This window comes from Desmodus rotundus, chromosome 7, assembly GCF_022682495.2.
Source record: "Desmodus rotundus isolate HL8 chromosome 7, HLdesRot8A.1, whole genome shotgun sequence".
In the NCBI taxonomy this organism is placed as follows: domain Eukaryota; kingdom Metazoa; phylum Chordata; class Mammalia; order Chiroptera; family Phyllostomidae; genus Desmodus; species Desmodus rotundus.
In genome coordinates this window covers 24591086-24607555 of record NC_071393.1, presented here as the reverse complement: position 1 = coordinate 24607555, position 16470 = coordinate 24591086, and the positions used below count along the sequence as shown (strand labels likewise).

At 40.7% G+C, this 16470-nt stretch overlaps 1 protein-coding gene across 6 annotated transcripts in view; it reads left to right on the top strand.

Annotated features, from left to right (window-relative positions):
• ARHGAP32 (Rho GTPase activating protein 32) overlaps nucleotides 1–16470 on the top strand; it is a 260668-nt gene that overhangs the window by 198306 nt on the left and 45892 nt on the right. The window contains exon 1 of one of the 6 annotated variants that reach the window (XM_024557129.4): nucleotides 2424–2787. The exons of the other annotated variants lie outside the window; for them this stretch is intronic. The gene's annotated coding sequence lies outside the window, so the exon portion shown is untranslated. Of the gene's footprint in view, nucleotides 1–2423; nucleotides 2788–16470 lie in introns of those variants that run through there. 6 annotated transcript variants of the gene reach the window in all.

Here is a 16470-nt window from a genome sequence, read left to right as displayed (position 1 = left end):
GCAAACAGGCTTATGCTCCCCAGTTTACTAAGCTCAATGTCTAATTCCCTTTGCCCCCTTTCTTATTAATAATTAGCTAACTACCTCTGGTAATGTACTGAGCTGGATGTGCGGCTAGCTTGCTAAGGGGCCAGCAGGAAGACCTGTCTAAGGCAGTGAGTGATGACATGAGATGAGGTCTGGAGGGGGACCAGGACCACATTCTCTGTAGGGACCTGGGGGCCACTGTCCATTTTGGCTTTTGTTTAATATTAGTTAGGAAGACACTGGAATGTTTTGAGCAGTTGTTATTTGACTCGCCTTCCCTTAATGGACCATTTTGGTTGCTGCGTTAAGGATAGGATGGCCTGGGTGAAGACAAAGCTTGGCCATGGCTTTTGGAATGAGACTGGCTAGAAAGGATGGTGGCTGAGACCAGGAGGGTGGCTCTACCAGTGGTGAGAGGTGATCTGATTCTGAATGTATTTTTGGCTATTAAGCTGTCAGCATTTGCAGACCTACTGTGAAGGTTTGCCTAAGTCAGGTAGTTTTTCTCATGAAGTGATAGCAATGTCTTTTTATTGCCTGTCCAGTGAATTCTCTTACCCCAACCCCGTCTTCCACACGGAAACACCCAGTCCTTCACAGGGCAACCTCCACACATTTTGATAAATATGAGCAAAAAATAGCACATGACCTCTCCTATGCCGTAAGCAGTCATTAGGAGACAAAGCATAGTGCTGTTCAGTCAGCCCTATTACTTAGCTTTTTATTTTGAATTAATTGTGGTCTCAGAAGAAGTTGCAAAAACAGCACAGAGGTCCCATATACTCAAAAAACTCAACTTCTCCCAGTTGTAACGTCTTACACAACTCTGCAGTACGTTATCCAAACCAGAAAGTCGACATTGTTAAATACCGTTGCACTAGATTAGACTTTCCTCCAATTTCCCCAGCTTTTGCACACTCTCATTTTTCTTACCGTGTATTTCTGTGTAGCGTAGAGTGCAGCCTTTTGGGTTTCAGATGGGAGCTATTGTTAGGAAGAACTCTCCTGCTCTCAGGCAAACCACTGTTGACTTTATTTGCTCCTGTCTGTGTTGATACATTAGCTAATGGGAGGGGATTATGCGTTGTACTAAGTATTCCCAAAATGGCTTTTCCGCAGCATGGATTCCCCTCCCCCTTCTCCTTTCCGTCCTGTCTTCCCCTTCTCCTTTCCTTTTCTCTTTCCCTTGCTGTCTCTAGTATTGACCAAGGAAAGGGGGGAGGAGAGGTAGTTTAATTTAAATTTTAACCACAGAAGGATGCCTTTGAGTTCCCCACTATGAATAAACTTTAAGAGCCTCATTTCCTACTCAGTAAAATCTATAAATGCACAATTTCTTCATTGGTAAAAATTAACGTTTTGTTGTTGTCACATACTAGAATTTTCTGTGGTCTTTCACATTTTAAAATCACATCAATTCATTGTTTTTCTTATTGTGGCTTCCAATTTATGAACAGTTTTGTATTCAGAGCGCTGCTCCAAGAGGAAGGAAGGAAATAAATTTGATCAGGAGCAGACCATCTTGGCAAGGTGCATAAATAAATACCCCTGCGTATCTTGAATGTGATAATTCCTACCTGCGTGACCTTGCTTACACCCTCTGCCTTGATTTCCTCTCTCTGAGATGGGAGTGATGTTACAATCAACTCGGTAGGGTTATGTTAAAGACTATTTGTAAAGTACGTAGACTCGTCTCTGACACATTGTAATATCACTGTGTTTGTTAACAACAAGTTTCTCAATGTGGATTTACATTGGTTATTAGTAAACAGTCATTTGGAACAGAAAATGTTAATCTCTTTCATTTCTTTCTTCAAATAATTCTAACAGTTAATACAGTACAGTACTGTAATTTATTATAAATATTGAGTCTCCAGTATTTTTACAGGTGTAAAGCTACAATTTTAACACTTGGTCAGTGTATAATGGAGGAGGCTATACTCCGGAAAATTTTTTAATTCTAGATTTTCAATTCTGAAAAAAACAATTTTTAATGGATAAGAAATTGCCGTCTCAGGATTTTTCAGATGGAGGCAGTATAAATTGATGGGGGTTTTCTCACGTGTAAGAACAACAACCACAGGTTGTTATTAGCAGAGATATTAAAGGGAATGTTTGTAGTCTGTTGCTGCTAGTTTAATGATTCAGATTTTTACTGGCAATACTTCCCGCACGATCGATTCCTTCTCTTACTTATTAGGGCCTTAAGTGCCATCCTTATTACTGGAGACAGTGTCTCCCATCGAGATAGCAAATATAAGCAACTGAACAGTACTTTTAAAAAGAACAAAAACATCATTAAATAGCAATTTCCTACTGGCGCTCTCTGAGCAGGAAGTTTTCACCTGCGTGAGGCTGGTGGGTGGAGCCACACCGGAGAAGCCTGTTCTGCGAGTGTGAGTGCGGGCTGGGGTGTTGCTGCGAGCTGCCGAGCTGGACGTGCTGGGAAGGAAGGATTCAGCTTGGAAGGCAATTGCTCTCCCCCGCCCACCAGCCAGCCAGGCTGGGTTCAAAACCAAAAGCAAGTCCAGAAAGCTGCTGAGAGGGGCCTGAAAACGGGATCGGAGACTAAAAGCGCAGTGGAGGTTTGCCTTGGAGTTATCCTGTGCCTGGAAAGGTCTGAGCCTGGGTGATGGCGACTCGCTCTGTTTGCGTTTGCATGGAATGCAGAGCTGCTGTCTCCGGAGGAATCAGCTGCTAAGTGCAGTCATTTGGAATAATCCTAAGTATTGATCCTAAAACCTGCGCCGCCGCCAAGAGGTAAGGATCTCAATTAGTTACAACAGCGTTTGCCTCCAGTAACATTCAGAATGTTTCACTGAGACTATTTTTCTGTTTGGGCACATGTTGCCTTTAAGTGAACGGTTAATGTTTGGATTGTTGAGAAATTGAATAATTGAGCTTTAATGTTTGTAGAGAAATGATCACTTTTTGAAGTAGATCGTACCACGTACACATTAGGCAGTGTATCTCTTTCCTAGTCAAGTATGACTCGTTTTTCCATTTGAACTCAGCTTGGTTCTTCATGTTTTCGATACAAGAGTTGTCGTGATTAAAAGAACCTGTCTTTGTTTCACAAGCCACCAGTACATATCATACGGCGATTTTTTCCTGGTGGGTGAGCACTTCATAGGCAGCTCTGCTTTACTGAAAGGAACTTGGTAGACTGTTTAAAGAGGTTGTTGACATTCGCATAAGGAAGTAACCCTCCTGCCCTTTTCTCTTCAACTGGTGTGACTTTTCCTCATTGGCTTTAGTGAGGAGACCCGTCTCTATCCATAAAATGTTTGTGTTCACTCTTTCTCTTCTCGCAGAGATTTTTTCACCACTAGCGTCCGTATGTGTGTGGTGCTGCTTTAGACCTTTTCTTTCAGATGACAGGGCGGGGGGGGGGGGGGGCACCAGAATTTCCTCTGAATCGCAGGGCAGCCCTGGCAAGAGTTTGAACGTTCCCCGCCCCCCCCAGGAATGTCTGTTCTACAGTTAAAATGATATCAGTATTTTAATTTTCAAAACCATAAATGGGGGAATTTCCAATTTTAGACACTTTTTTTCATTGTCAGTTTTTTTAAAAAGCACCCATAGCTCTTCTGTTAATGGTCTGAGACCAGACTTATCTCCTGAAAAGTATTATGTAGTAATACTTCAGATGGCACGCAGTAGAAGAGAGCAGGTCCCTAAGGTTTCTTAGGTTAAGTTTCCATCTAAGACAGCTGCAGGGGGAAGGAGTAGAAAGGGGTTCCGTGTGTGTGGACACCATTCCTGAGTGACCGGAGCCCCGAATTCAGGAGGTACAACCAGATTCGCTTGAACCTGGTCTGGAAAGCTGACTCAGATTCTGGTTAGCTCTCTACGGTGGAGGATTCTAAAAAGTTTTCAGAGCAAAGGTAAAGAAAAATTACAGTAATAAAAATAACCCTTTTTTGTTGACACTGAGTTAGTGCTTGGTGTATATGTTATTTCATGAAACATATAGTAACCCTGAGTGATATGTATTATTATTCTCATTGTGTATGTGAGGGCATTGAGGCTTTGCTTATTAAGACCTTGCAAATTGGAAGTCACTAGAGAGTGGATCCAAACCCTCAAGTCTTCCTGTCTCAGAAGCCTTGTTCCCCATGTGAAAGGTCAGGTCTTGTTGTGGGGCAAAATTCTGAGATACTAGTTTGCTCTTAATGGAGTCTTCTTCATCAGTTTGGTGCTCTTCGAATATAAAAACGTTCCCGTCTAGCTCACGATAGGGTCAAAAAAAACCAACCCATAGAAACAAGCAAAACCCACCAAGGATTATATCACTGGTCTACACCAAACTCCACAGCTTAATACAGGGCAAAAAATTGTATGGCCTCAAAGTGATGTGATTGCATTTTAATCTTGTAGAAAATTTCAAGATAAGTTTTCACACTGTTAAGCAACTTTTCAGATTTCTAGAAATTCATGTAGTCCTTTTGGTAGTCCTCTTACCTTTGATGTTACTGAATTCCTAAGAACACATAATTATTGGATTTTAATTTTTACAAAAGAAAATATATACATAAATTTCTTCCTGCAATAGCACTTGTTTTAAACTTTTATCATACAGTACTAGTTCATCGAAAAATAAGAACCCAGGTTATTTTAAAATCCTTAGCAGAAAGGCTTTCCCAGCCTCCATCTTACAGCCAACCACACCAGCGTGTTAGAATCCTCTGGTGTCAGGAATTTGTATCCACCTCATGTTTCCTCCTCCTCGCCTCTGCTGAAATGCAAATCTTTTTGTTCTGTATTTAGCAGTGCAGTTAGTCAGAGTCTTATATAACCGAGGTGGTAAAGTCACCAAGTTACTTTTCTTTCTTTTTTTCCCCCACAAAGTTAAGGAACAAAACCAATCACTCATTGTTTAAATTTTTGATTTAAATTTAAAAATGAAAATTCATATTGATTTTAGTAAGATAAATGTAGAGCTTACTTAAATCCCCCTAAAATCACGCAAGCTAAATTTGAGCCTTCTTTGATATTTATGACTGAAATTTATAGCTCCTGGAAAAGCAAATAGGTAGTGTAAATAATAGGAGTGTTTTATCTTAACCCGATGACCATTTTCCCAAGGGAACTGTGATTTTTAAGATCTAACGTATCATGTCCTTTCTCATGTGTAACCTTATGCACTCTAGGAAGAGCAGGAACGTGACGTTGCTTTGGTTTCATTGGCTTCATTCTTAAGTAAGAGGGACAGATACGTTTTACTCAGATGCCCAAATGTTTAGCTACCCACGGGCATGTCATGACACACGAGAGTTGCGCTGGGTGTTCTGAAGAAGCGATTCTGTTGCTTGCCTTCTGCTGCTCTTTTTCCAAGTGGATTGTTCTTATCCTTGCTGTCTGAAAGGTTCCTCTTTAAAATTTACTACACGTTTATTTTGTAGATCCCTGGTGTCACCCGTTTGCATTCTGGTTAGTAGGGCCTTTGAAATGGCCTCCTCTTCTCTCTCATGAGTAAATGGAAACCGATTTGACTTACGTAACTGTTGGTAGCTTTGTAACTTTTCCATCATGAGCCATCATTGCCAGTGTTATTTTTAGTTCAGCATTGCACGTACATGACATTTCTCAAATACCTGGTTTCCTTCCTCTGAGGTTGGAATGCACAGATAGCAAACTGTTACGGTCGTCCGCATTCCGGAACCTCATCCCTGGGCTGGTCCCAGATATTTTTTCTGGTAGTCTCTTGCAGCTGTTACACGCATCAGAGAACTGTGTTTTTTCTCTTCCAAAATCGTTTATGACATATTGATCAAAAATGACTATGTACTTTCTTCCACATATATTCAACAGTGTATTAAGATTTAATACTCAAATTTACCTAAAGATTTTCTTGGACATCGCGAGGTGGTGAGAAGAGATGAAGCCCAAGGCTGAAGCTGCTGTATTCTTGCTTTAAAAATTAGAGGTAAACTCAGCAGTTTCTAGAGAGACAGTGAGCGCTTTGCACTTTGATTATCACCTTGGTAGGATATAGGTTTTCAGAGGTTCAGCATCTGTAGATACTGTTTACCCCTTTTTCTCTTACTAGAGTGAATTCTTAAACCTAGTTCAAAAATTAGTCTGTATAAAAGCATATGGCATTTTCTAATAAAAACAATATTATAAATGACCATTATACTGTTCACCAATGTCTTCTTAGCAAATAAGGAAACAAACAGTAGGGTATCATGTGGCATGATCAACAACTGTGAGTGGCCTACCAATGAAAGATAGTACGGTTATGCATTGCGTCCTGGAAGTAGTTATAAGCATGGTGTATGAATCAGTTACAAAAGTACTCCTTACTAAGTTTTCATAGGGAAAAGTAAATAATTTAATTTAATTTAATTTAAAAAGTGCTAAGACTAATATACTGTATATGAAACAATAACATTTAACAATGATCTTTCTATCTTAAATTTTTTAAAATGTATTTTATTGATTATGCTATTACAGTTGTCCCATTTCCCCCCTTCACTCCTCTCTGCCCTCTGCACACCCCCTCCCACCTGTATTCCCTCCCTATAGTTCATGTCCATGGGTCATACATATAAGTTCTTTGGCTTCTACATTTCCTATACTATTCTTACCCTCCCCCTGTCTATTTTCTACCTACCATTTATGCTACTTATTCTCTGTACCTTCCCCCCTCTCTCTCCCTCCCACTCCCCTATTGACAACCCTCCATGTGATCTCCATCTCTGTGGTTCTGTTCCTGTTCTAGTTGTTTGCTTAGTTTGCTTTTGTTTTTGTTTTAGGTGTGGTTGTTAATAACTGTGAGTTTGCTGTCACTTTACTGCTCATATTTTTTACCTTTTTCTTAGATAAATCCCTTTAACATTTCATATAATAAGGGCTTGGTGATGCTGAACTCCTTTAACTTGACTTTATCTGAGAAGCACTTTATCTGCCCTCCCATTCTAAATGAAAGCTTTGCTGGATAAAGCAATCTTGGATGTAGGTCCTTGCCTTTCATGACTTGGAATACTTCTTTCCAGCCCCTTCTTGCTTGTAAGGTCTCTTTGGAGAAATCAGCTGACAGCCTTATGGGAAGTCCTTTGTAGCTAACTGTCTCCTTTTCTCTTGCTGCTTCTAAGATTCTTTCCTTCTGTTTCATCTTAGGTAGTGTAATTATGATGTGCCTTGGTGTGTTCCTCCTTGGGTCCAGCTTCTTCGGGACTCTCCAGGCTTCCTGGACTTCCTGGAAGTCTATTTCCTTTGCCAGATTGGGGAAGTTCTCCTTGATTATTTGTTCAAATAAGTTTTCAAGATGTTGCTCTTCCTCTTCTCCTTCTGATACCCCTATAATTTGGATGTTGGAACATTTAAAGATGTCCTGGAGGTTCCTAAGCCTCTCCTCATTTTTTTGAATTCTTGTTTCTTCATTCTTTTCTGGTTGGATGTTTGTTTCTTCCTTCTGGTTCACACCATTGATTTGAGTCCCAGTTTCCTTCGCATCACTATTGGTTCCCTGTACATTTTCCTTTGTTTCTCTTAGCATAGCCTTCATTTTTTTATCTAATTTGTGGCCAAATTCAACCAATTCTGTGAGCTTCCTGATTACCAGTGTTTTGAACTGTGCATCTAATAGGTTGGCTATCTCTTTGTTGTTTAGTTGTATTATTTCTGGAGCTTTGATCTGTTCTTTCATTTGGGCCATTTTTTTTTTGTCTTGGCGCGTCTGTTACTTAAAGGGGTAGAGCCTTAGGTGTTCCCTGGGGCGGGGCAACGCTGGTCCCTTTGCTGTGACGCTGTACGTGGGGGAGGGGCCGAGAGGGAGCAATGGCGCTTGCTTCACTCTCTGTGGGGTTTCGGTCACTCCCTCCACTACCCACAATCAAATTGGGCGCCTCTGGTGCTGGTTCCCGAGTGGGTGGGCTTGTGTACGTTACAGGCCCGGTGGGTCTCTCCAACGACCTCTCCTGTGAGGCTGGGAGTTTGTTCTGCTGCCGCCTCAACCCCCACGGGTGTTTTCAATCAGAGGTTTGAGGCTTTATTTCCCCCCGCTGGAGCCCTGGGTTGTGCGGTCTGTCACCCGGTACACCACAATGCTGCAGCTTTGCCCACCCCGCTCCACAATCCACCACCTCGCTGGGTCCGCTGGCCGCCGCCCGGCTGCCTGTCTCCGCCCCTCCTACCAGTCTGGATGAATGTTTCTTCTTTAACTCCTTGGCTGTTGGACTTCCATACAGTTCGATTTTCTGTCAGTTCTGGTTGTTTTTTGTTTTTAAATTGTTGTCCTTTTGGTTGTGTGAGGAGGCACAGTGTGTCTGCCTACACCTCCATCTTGGCTGGAAATCCTATCTTAAATTTTTATGCCAGCCCTTTCCAAGATGAATTAGAAAACCCAATTTATTTTTTGGCACTTCTTGCCAATAAAGTTTTAAATGCTGTTCTTTTTTTTCCTCCTGATAAATTTTCCTAAAGCAAAGACATTTTTCTCCAGACTTGAGAGCTTCCTATGCTTTATACTATCTCATGATTTTCGTGATTTTTCATGATTTCTTAGGTATTTGCACTGAAATCTAGAATTCATAAATTACTTGGTTAAATTATTTTTTTCATTGAAATAAACTGTGATTGAAACTGGTTAATTACCTTGTCTAAAATCTTACAAGTTATTGGCAGAGTCAGGACTAAGACCCTATCTGTGTGTTTTCACTGGCTTGTGCCTGGCCAATAGTGGGCGTGATCGGATGGATGATTTTCATCAGACTCTCTGTTTTATTATTGGAAAGGCATAAAAGCTTTCAAGTATTAGGCCATTGGTTCCAGGATGTATTTCTAAACCTCCAAATAGAATTGCTAACATTTTATGCTTACTGAATATTTTTACCACATATAAAAACTGTTTTTAGATATTACAGGATAGTACCACATATACTCATGGAAAGGATTTGAAATGTATATATTAAGTCATCTTGATTTAGAGCTAGGTAATTAGAGGAAAGGTATAAAGTGTCATTAATGTGATAACCCTTACTACGTTTAGAAGTCATCACATTGAATGTAATGGGAGGTTAATTAGATTTTTATTTAAAATACCTGTTCTTATGACAGACTGTTATGGACTAAATTCTGGTGATCAGATCCTGGTTTCTATTTTGAATTATACAATGCTCCCACAAACTGCGTTTAAATTAGCAAACCCGTGTAAAGCACTGGAACATTATAAGCACTCAATAAATGTCAGCTAAACTCTAATTATTGTTATGATGTTACTGTGGTTTCTGGATTTTCTTTCAGCTTTTGTTGGCTATCTGGTTTAGGGTTTCGTTTTTCTTCTTCATCTTGCCTTTGTGGGAGGGAGAGGGCAGGTCTAACGCAAGGCCGACCAGGAGATTTGCGGAGATAAAAATAGACTCGCTGGTGGGATCTCTTGCACACGTCCTTGTTTCATCAAGTGAAACCTCACTCTGAGCGTGGCTCACTCTGATTTGGATGGTGTTTTTCGTAAGACCAAAAGAACACACTATCGAAATTATTCAATTGTATTTTCAGCTGTCGGCTTAAAAGAACTTCCTGTATATCTTCATTCATCATCAAAGCCTTATTTTAAAGCTTTATTATATTATGAAACAGAGAAAGTTACAAGATGTTCTGTTTTAGGTACTGGAAAAAGTGTTTTGAGTTCAGTTGTTGAATATTTGAGTCACATGTTAGAATCTTCCTCAACTGTCTAGAAATTTGTCTTTAAAAGGTTTGTAGAGTTACTGCCTTCATGATTCGTAGATTACTTTCTGAGCCCATTTAAACGAATTCGATATACCTGACGCTGTGGACTAAACAAGAACGGCGGTACAGTTGTCCAGCGTGAGTGCTGACCCAGCGGGTTCCAAAGCTACGTTTCTCAGGGGCCCAGCCATCCTCTCAGGACATGTGACAATGCGTGTTAATAACAAATTAGTTTTTGTATTTCCTACCAATATTCTTTGTAATAAATTTGAAAATACGAAGTAACAGTTCACTTTAACTGTTTACTTAAGACTGTAAATATAAACCTGTGTCATACTTCTTTGCTGCTATTTAAGGCATCAGCAACCTAGTGCAGTTTTTTTGTTTTGAGAACTCTTTGTCTACGCTGCATCCTATAGATTTTTTTTTATGATTGTCTTTTCTTTACAAGAAGTCAATTCGAATATGTTTACAGTATTTCTATGTTTTTACAATTTCTAAGAGGGAATTTTGCCGTGGCTTAAGACTTTAGTGTTTTAATTTGCTCCTTGCCTTCCCCAGTCTTCTACATGTACTTAAAACCCTGAAAAGGACACAGGGGAAGTAGGCAGAAAGGGGACTCATCACATCAGTATAAAAGCAAGATTTTTAATTGTGTATGTAAATGTGGTTTGCCACATTGAAAACTTAAAAATTAAACAAAAAACGCTCATCTTAATAGATGCAAAGAAATCATTTGATAACAAGTTCAACACTTGTTCATAAATATCTTAGAAATTAGAACTAGGGAAGTTCTTTAATATGTTTTAAGAGTTCTACCCCAAAACCTCAAGGAGATTTTATTCTTAGTAGTGAAACATAAGAAACAGTCTATTTAAAGTCAGGAAGCAGATAATCCTTTATTGGTGGATTAGTGAAATTAGACAAAAAGAAATACAAGGGATGGAAAGGAAGAAGCAAATTTGTGTTCATTCCAGATGATTGTCTACAAATCCAGAAGAATCCACAGTCAAATTATTAGAAGTCATAACAGAATTTAGCTGGGTTGCCGAATAAAAAGATAAGTAACACAATGCCAGTAAAAGCACTTAACATTTACTAAGCTTTTCTCTGCCTAGCAGTAAGTGCTCTGTACACTTATTTAAGCCTCACAACAACCCTGTGACGTAGTCAATGTTTTTAACTTTTCCAGGGATGAGGAGGTAGGACCGAGAGCCGGTTCTGTGTTCGTGGCACAGCTGGGAGCCCGGGGCACCGCCGGGCGCAGTCTGCCGCGCCGTTCTCGTGGCCTGCTGTGCACTAGTAACAGACCGTTAGAGAATATGGTTCGGGGAATTGTTTACAAAGACAGTCAAAATCATTAAGTTCCTGGGAATATCTCTAACAGCAGTGTGTAAGACCTTCATGGGAAAAGGTTAGCAACATTTCTCGAAGGCATGAAAGAATCTTAAATAAGGGAGAGAGAATACCGTGTTCACGGACGGGAAGCTCACGGCCCAAAGAGGCCCGTCCTCCTGGAGGGGCTGCCGTTCAGTGCCGCGTTCATCAGAGTCCCCGAAGGCTTTTCCTCCTTTTTATAATCTGACAGGTGGATTCTAAAGTGCATGTGAAAGAGGAAAGGGCTAAAAATACAAAGGCAATTTTGAAGAATAAGAGTACGTGAAGGGACGTATCTTTCTAGATATTAAGACTTACAAAGTCTTAGAGATTAAGAAAGTGAGGTATTGATGGAGAGCTAGACGGATAGAATTCCATTACCTGTTTTCCGCAGTTTTCATGGAAGAGTCAGCCTTACAAATTAGTGGAGAGGGGATAATTCAATAAAAGGTGAGGAAACAATTGGTTATATATAAGGACGAAAGTAATATGATTGAGTGTCTGCCTCACCCCAAATACATAAAAAAAGTTCAAAGTCAACTTAAAATGTAAAAAAGTGGATTTTTTTTTTTAAGAAAAAAGAGGTGTAGAAGAAATAGAGGACCTTGGGTAAGGAAGAGTGTTTTAAAGCATGGAAACCTGTTCTTTTTTGACATGCAGAATTTTATACAATAAAAGATAAGCCACAAACATGAAAAAGATGTTTATGATGTGTATGATTGAGAACGGATTGATTTCCAGATTAAAGAATGTTTGCCCCGTTAGGAAAAAGACAACCCAACAGTAAAATGGGCAAAGGGTGTGAACAGTGGTTTCTCTGAAGAGGAAAACTGAGTGGACAGTAAGCAGAGGAAACAGCGCCTCACCTGTTAGCAAGTACAGAGATGCATTTGGAAGAGGAATCCAGTTTCACAGTGATCGTATTGTCCACATGTGAACGCGTCGGATAGAACTACATAGGGCAAGAAATGAAGAACCGTGACCCAAAAGTGCGTTCTGTGGGAATGTACACTGGCAAACCGCTTTAGAGAACGTATTTGCAAACCTGAAATAAGGTTGAAAAGAAAAAATCTACAAACCACCAACCCTACTCCTGAACATTTCTTGTTTACAAGCCAGAGAGGGTCTCTCACTCGTGCCCAGGGAGACACTCTGAAATGTTTTAATGCCTTACTGGATTTCGTAATAAAAACTCGGAAACCCTCTAAGTGGCAGTCAACAAGAGAATGAAAATCCAGCTGTAGCGTGTGTCCTTGGGAGGGAATCCTGTAGTGTAGTTAAAATGAACATGCTGAGCCACAGTTACGTATTCTCAAAATTTATAATTTTGGAGATTTGACGTAGTATGAATTTCATTCATTTCTGGAAATTTTAAAAACAGGCAGAAAGATAGTAAATACTGGTTTGGGCTACATACACATGAGGTAAAGCATAAAAACCTGCCTAGAAATTGTACTACATTCAGGAGGTAGGTTCTGTCTGTAAGAATAGGATTGAGGGAAATACACAAGAGGTCAGCTCCGTCTGTAGTGCTTTATGTTTTTTTAATTTTTAAAAAGGGAACATAAATTTGGGGAAGTAGTATGATTGAATGTTAAGATGTGAAAAAACTAGATGGGTACATGGATATTTGTCATATTATTCTCTTAAACTTTTCTGTACAAGCAAAGAATCGAGTAAGCTTTATAAAGTATTTTTACTTTGGCTTTAATATTTCTATTAGTTTCTTAGGTCTTGATTACCCAGGGTACTTGTGACCCAGGCCTATTTCTTCTGGTTGTGTTTTTCAATTAGTTTGTCCTGAAAACAATCTCTGAAGACTATAAAGTCATACTAAGCTAGCGAGGTATAGGCCAGGGCCATAGCGATAGAATCCAGCTTAAAACTAAGCATAATATAATGGGATTTTTTGTCTCAGCAATTTTTTTTTCTAAATTCAGTTTTTAGATATGCTTTTGAAAATTTTTCTTTAATCCTTACCCTAGGACATGTTCACTGATTTTAGAGAGAGAGGAAGAGGGAGAGAGAGAGAAAAAAACAAAAAAAAACATCATTTCGTGGCCTCCTTTACGTGCCCCAACTGAGGATCAAATCTGCAACCTAGGTATGTGCCCTGGCCAAGAACTGAACCCACAACCCTTTGAGGTACTGGACCATGCTCCAACCGTCTGAGCCACCGGCCAGGGCAAAGAGCAGAACTTTTTACATTAGTCCATGTTTTATAACAACATAAGGAAAAAAATCAATTTGACAAAGCTCAGAGGAAAATTTTTTTTCTCCATATTTCTTAGTAGGAATAGATACATTGTTATGCCTTAAACAAAAGTAACTTCATGGAATTTTGTATTAAAATTCAAATTTTTTCATGTTTATTTGACATAAAATATTTCTTCACTTCCTTTTTTTGTGTGTCTCAGCTTTGGAATTTTGTTGTGTGATTACCATGAGGTTTGTACAAAATGTCTCCTGGTCCATTTTCTTCTGATAGCATCTTACCTTTTCTTCCTTCTCTACGAGTTCCATCTTTTCCTTCTTCCCTTTATGTTTTTATTGTCACAAATTATCCCTTTTTATGTTGTATTTGTTACCAAATTGAAGTAACTATAGTTATTTGTGATGCTTTTCTTCCTCTGTTAACCTTTACGTTATAACTAAGAGTTCAACCCCCTATTCTGAAACAGTTGCGATTCTCTGCTTGTGTTTGTCACTTAGAGTTTTGTGCACTGCCATCTGTTAACTTTCTTGTGATGCAGGACTTGTGTTGGTAACTTCCTTCAGCTTCTGTTAGTCTGGGAAAGCCTGTATTTCCTCTTAATATATAAAGTATAGTGTTCTCAGTGGTTTTTATCTCCCAGTATTTTGAACGTATTATTCCACTGTTTCTTGGCTCACAGAGTTTCTGCTGAGAAATGTGATGTTTGCCTGATGGGGTTTCCTTTTCAGGTTACCCTCCCTTCCCCACCCCACTCCCACTGCCTGCCCTGCAACTGCTTGAGAATTTCTTCTTTATTGTTGACTCTGGTCAATTTTGATATAATGTGTCCTGGGGAAGGTCTTTTTACATTGAGGTGTTTTGTTAGCTTTTTGCACTTAATGTCCAGTTTCTGCCCCGGTTGTGGGAAGTTCTTATCTTGTTTGAATAGGCTTTCTGTTTCCTTCTGCCTCTCCTCTCCTCCTGGGACACCCATTATCCTTGTGTTGCTGTTTCTAATGTAGTCAGATAGTTTGCATAGAGTTCTTTGGTTTTAAAAATACCTTAGTTCTCCTCTTGCACCTGAATCGTTTCTAGGGTTTTATCTTTGAGCCCGCTAATTCTCTCTTCCGTCTGGCCTGCTCCGTCTCCAGTGCTCTCTGATGCATCTTCACCTCATCATGGAGTTCTTCAGACCCAGGATTTTCGGTGGGTTCTGTTTTAGACTTTCAACCTCCTTGATAAACTCATCTTTCTGCAAATTAAATTTTATTCCTGAACTGATTGAACTGCCTAAGTTTTCTAGTATCTTCCTGAGTTTCTCCATGACCGCAATTTTAAATTGTTATTGTAGACCACAAGCTTCCCTGACTTTGAGTTTGGTTTCTGGAGAATTGTCATTTTTACACCATGTTACCTGGGTTATCCATGATCTCTGATGTATTGTTCCTCTGCTCCTTTCTTATTAGGTACCATTTTGGTATTAATGATTCAGCAGTTTGATTCAGTGCAAGTTTTGGGTTCCCTCTTACCTGGGCGTTAGCTGTACCTCTGGGCTCTCTGTGCCCTGCCTGTCTGCATCTTGGGGGTGGGGTGGGGCAGGGTGGGTGTGGGAAACACTGTGGTCTCGGGAGTCTTGGCCTGGGCGACTGGGTGCCCCTGCTGTGTCTGGGTCACCTGGGTCTCAGGACACAGTTGCTGTGTTGTGGGTATGGGGCCATTGAGAAGAGAGTCAAGTTTACAAGGTCCTCCCCCCCGCCACCTGCTGCTCCCTGGTTTCCTGTGCTGCTGGCATTGCAGTGATGTGGCCAGGAGACTGGGGATATGCCTTCACTGCGGCTACCAGGCTCTCCCATGGTGTGAGCACTGCCACAGCTGGGGGAGAGCCAGGTTCCTGGGTGCTGAGGCTGTTCCTGCCTCTTTGCCCTCTGCTGGGCAGGGCTGTGTTGCAGGGCCGATACCCTGCCTCCTCTGTTGCTGCCATTTTGGCTGGGGCTGTGGGTTCAGCTGAGGTGTCCTGGCAGTCCGGGTTTCGGGGTGTGTCTTTACCGTTCTGCCTTCTCTACACGGGCCAGCACGCCCACCTTCAGGCGTACCACTCTGCGTCTCTTTCAGGCATCCCCTCGCTGAGCTGGGGAACCTCTGTCGTGTTACGAATGCCCCACTAGTTGTAGATAGAAGGGGAGGTGGATACAAAGGGGTCCTCTCACCCTGCGCAAAGTAGTTCAAAGTGTGCAACAGAGACTTAGAGTTTGGGCGGTTATAAGAGACCCTTACATTTCATGTAGCTCAGTGGCCTGTAATTCTGCTGTTAAATTTCCACCAAATGGTCATTTAATCTGTGCTTGAAAACTTTGAGCAAAAGAAGGATTTGGGTACAGCCATGAGAATCCATTGCACATGCTACTCATTACACTCACACTTTATTATATCTCAGGTTTAATCAGTACCGTGTCCTCAAGTAGTGTCTCCCACCTCTGCCCTCTCTTTTTGTCTGCTTGGCTCTGAGTTTATTACAGATCTTAGAATGTGATGCATGCAGTCATACGCAGTGCTGAGGCCATTACCTGGGGCAAGTCATCTTCCTTTACTTGCCTGAGAAATTAATTCAAACCCAGACTTTTCTCAAACCAGTCATAGAGATTTCTGAGACCTAATTTAGAGAACTCTAGGTGAAATATTATGAGCAAGTGAAAATTCTTTCTTTTTTAAATATTGATTTGAGAGAGAGAGAGAGAGAGAGAGACATCAGCTTGTTGTTTCACTTATTCATGCATTCATTGGTTGCTTCTTGTATGTTCCCCAACCCAGGGTTGAACCCACAACCTTGGCATATGGCAACGATGCTCTAACCAACTGAGCTACCCGGCCAGTGCAGAATTCTGTGGTTTTGCTAGAGAAACACTGTACTTGTCTAATTGAAAACACCCAGTGCCCCACTTCTCCATGGCAGAGTTCACGACGGCTTACTGAACTGTATGCGTTTAGTGCATCCCCATAAACCGGTTATCGGTGTCATAAAGCTCTGCCTGGGAGATAAGTTGTGTGTCATGCCGCTGAAGCTTTTAACTGCTAGAAAGACTGGTTTGCTTGGGTTTGCCTTGGGTTTGAAAAGGTTGCGGATATGAAATCTGTGTTGTCCGAATAATACGGAAGAAGTTAACATTGCGACATGTTGCATTTCAGCTCCAGAATGT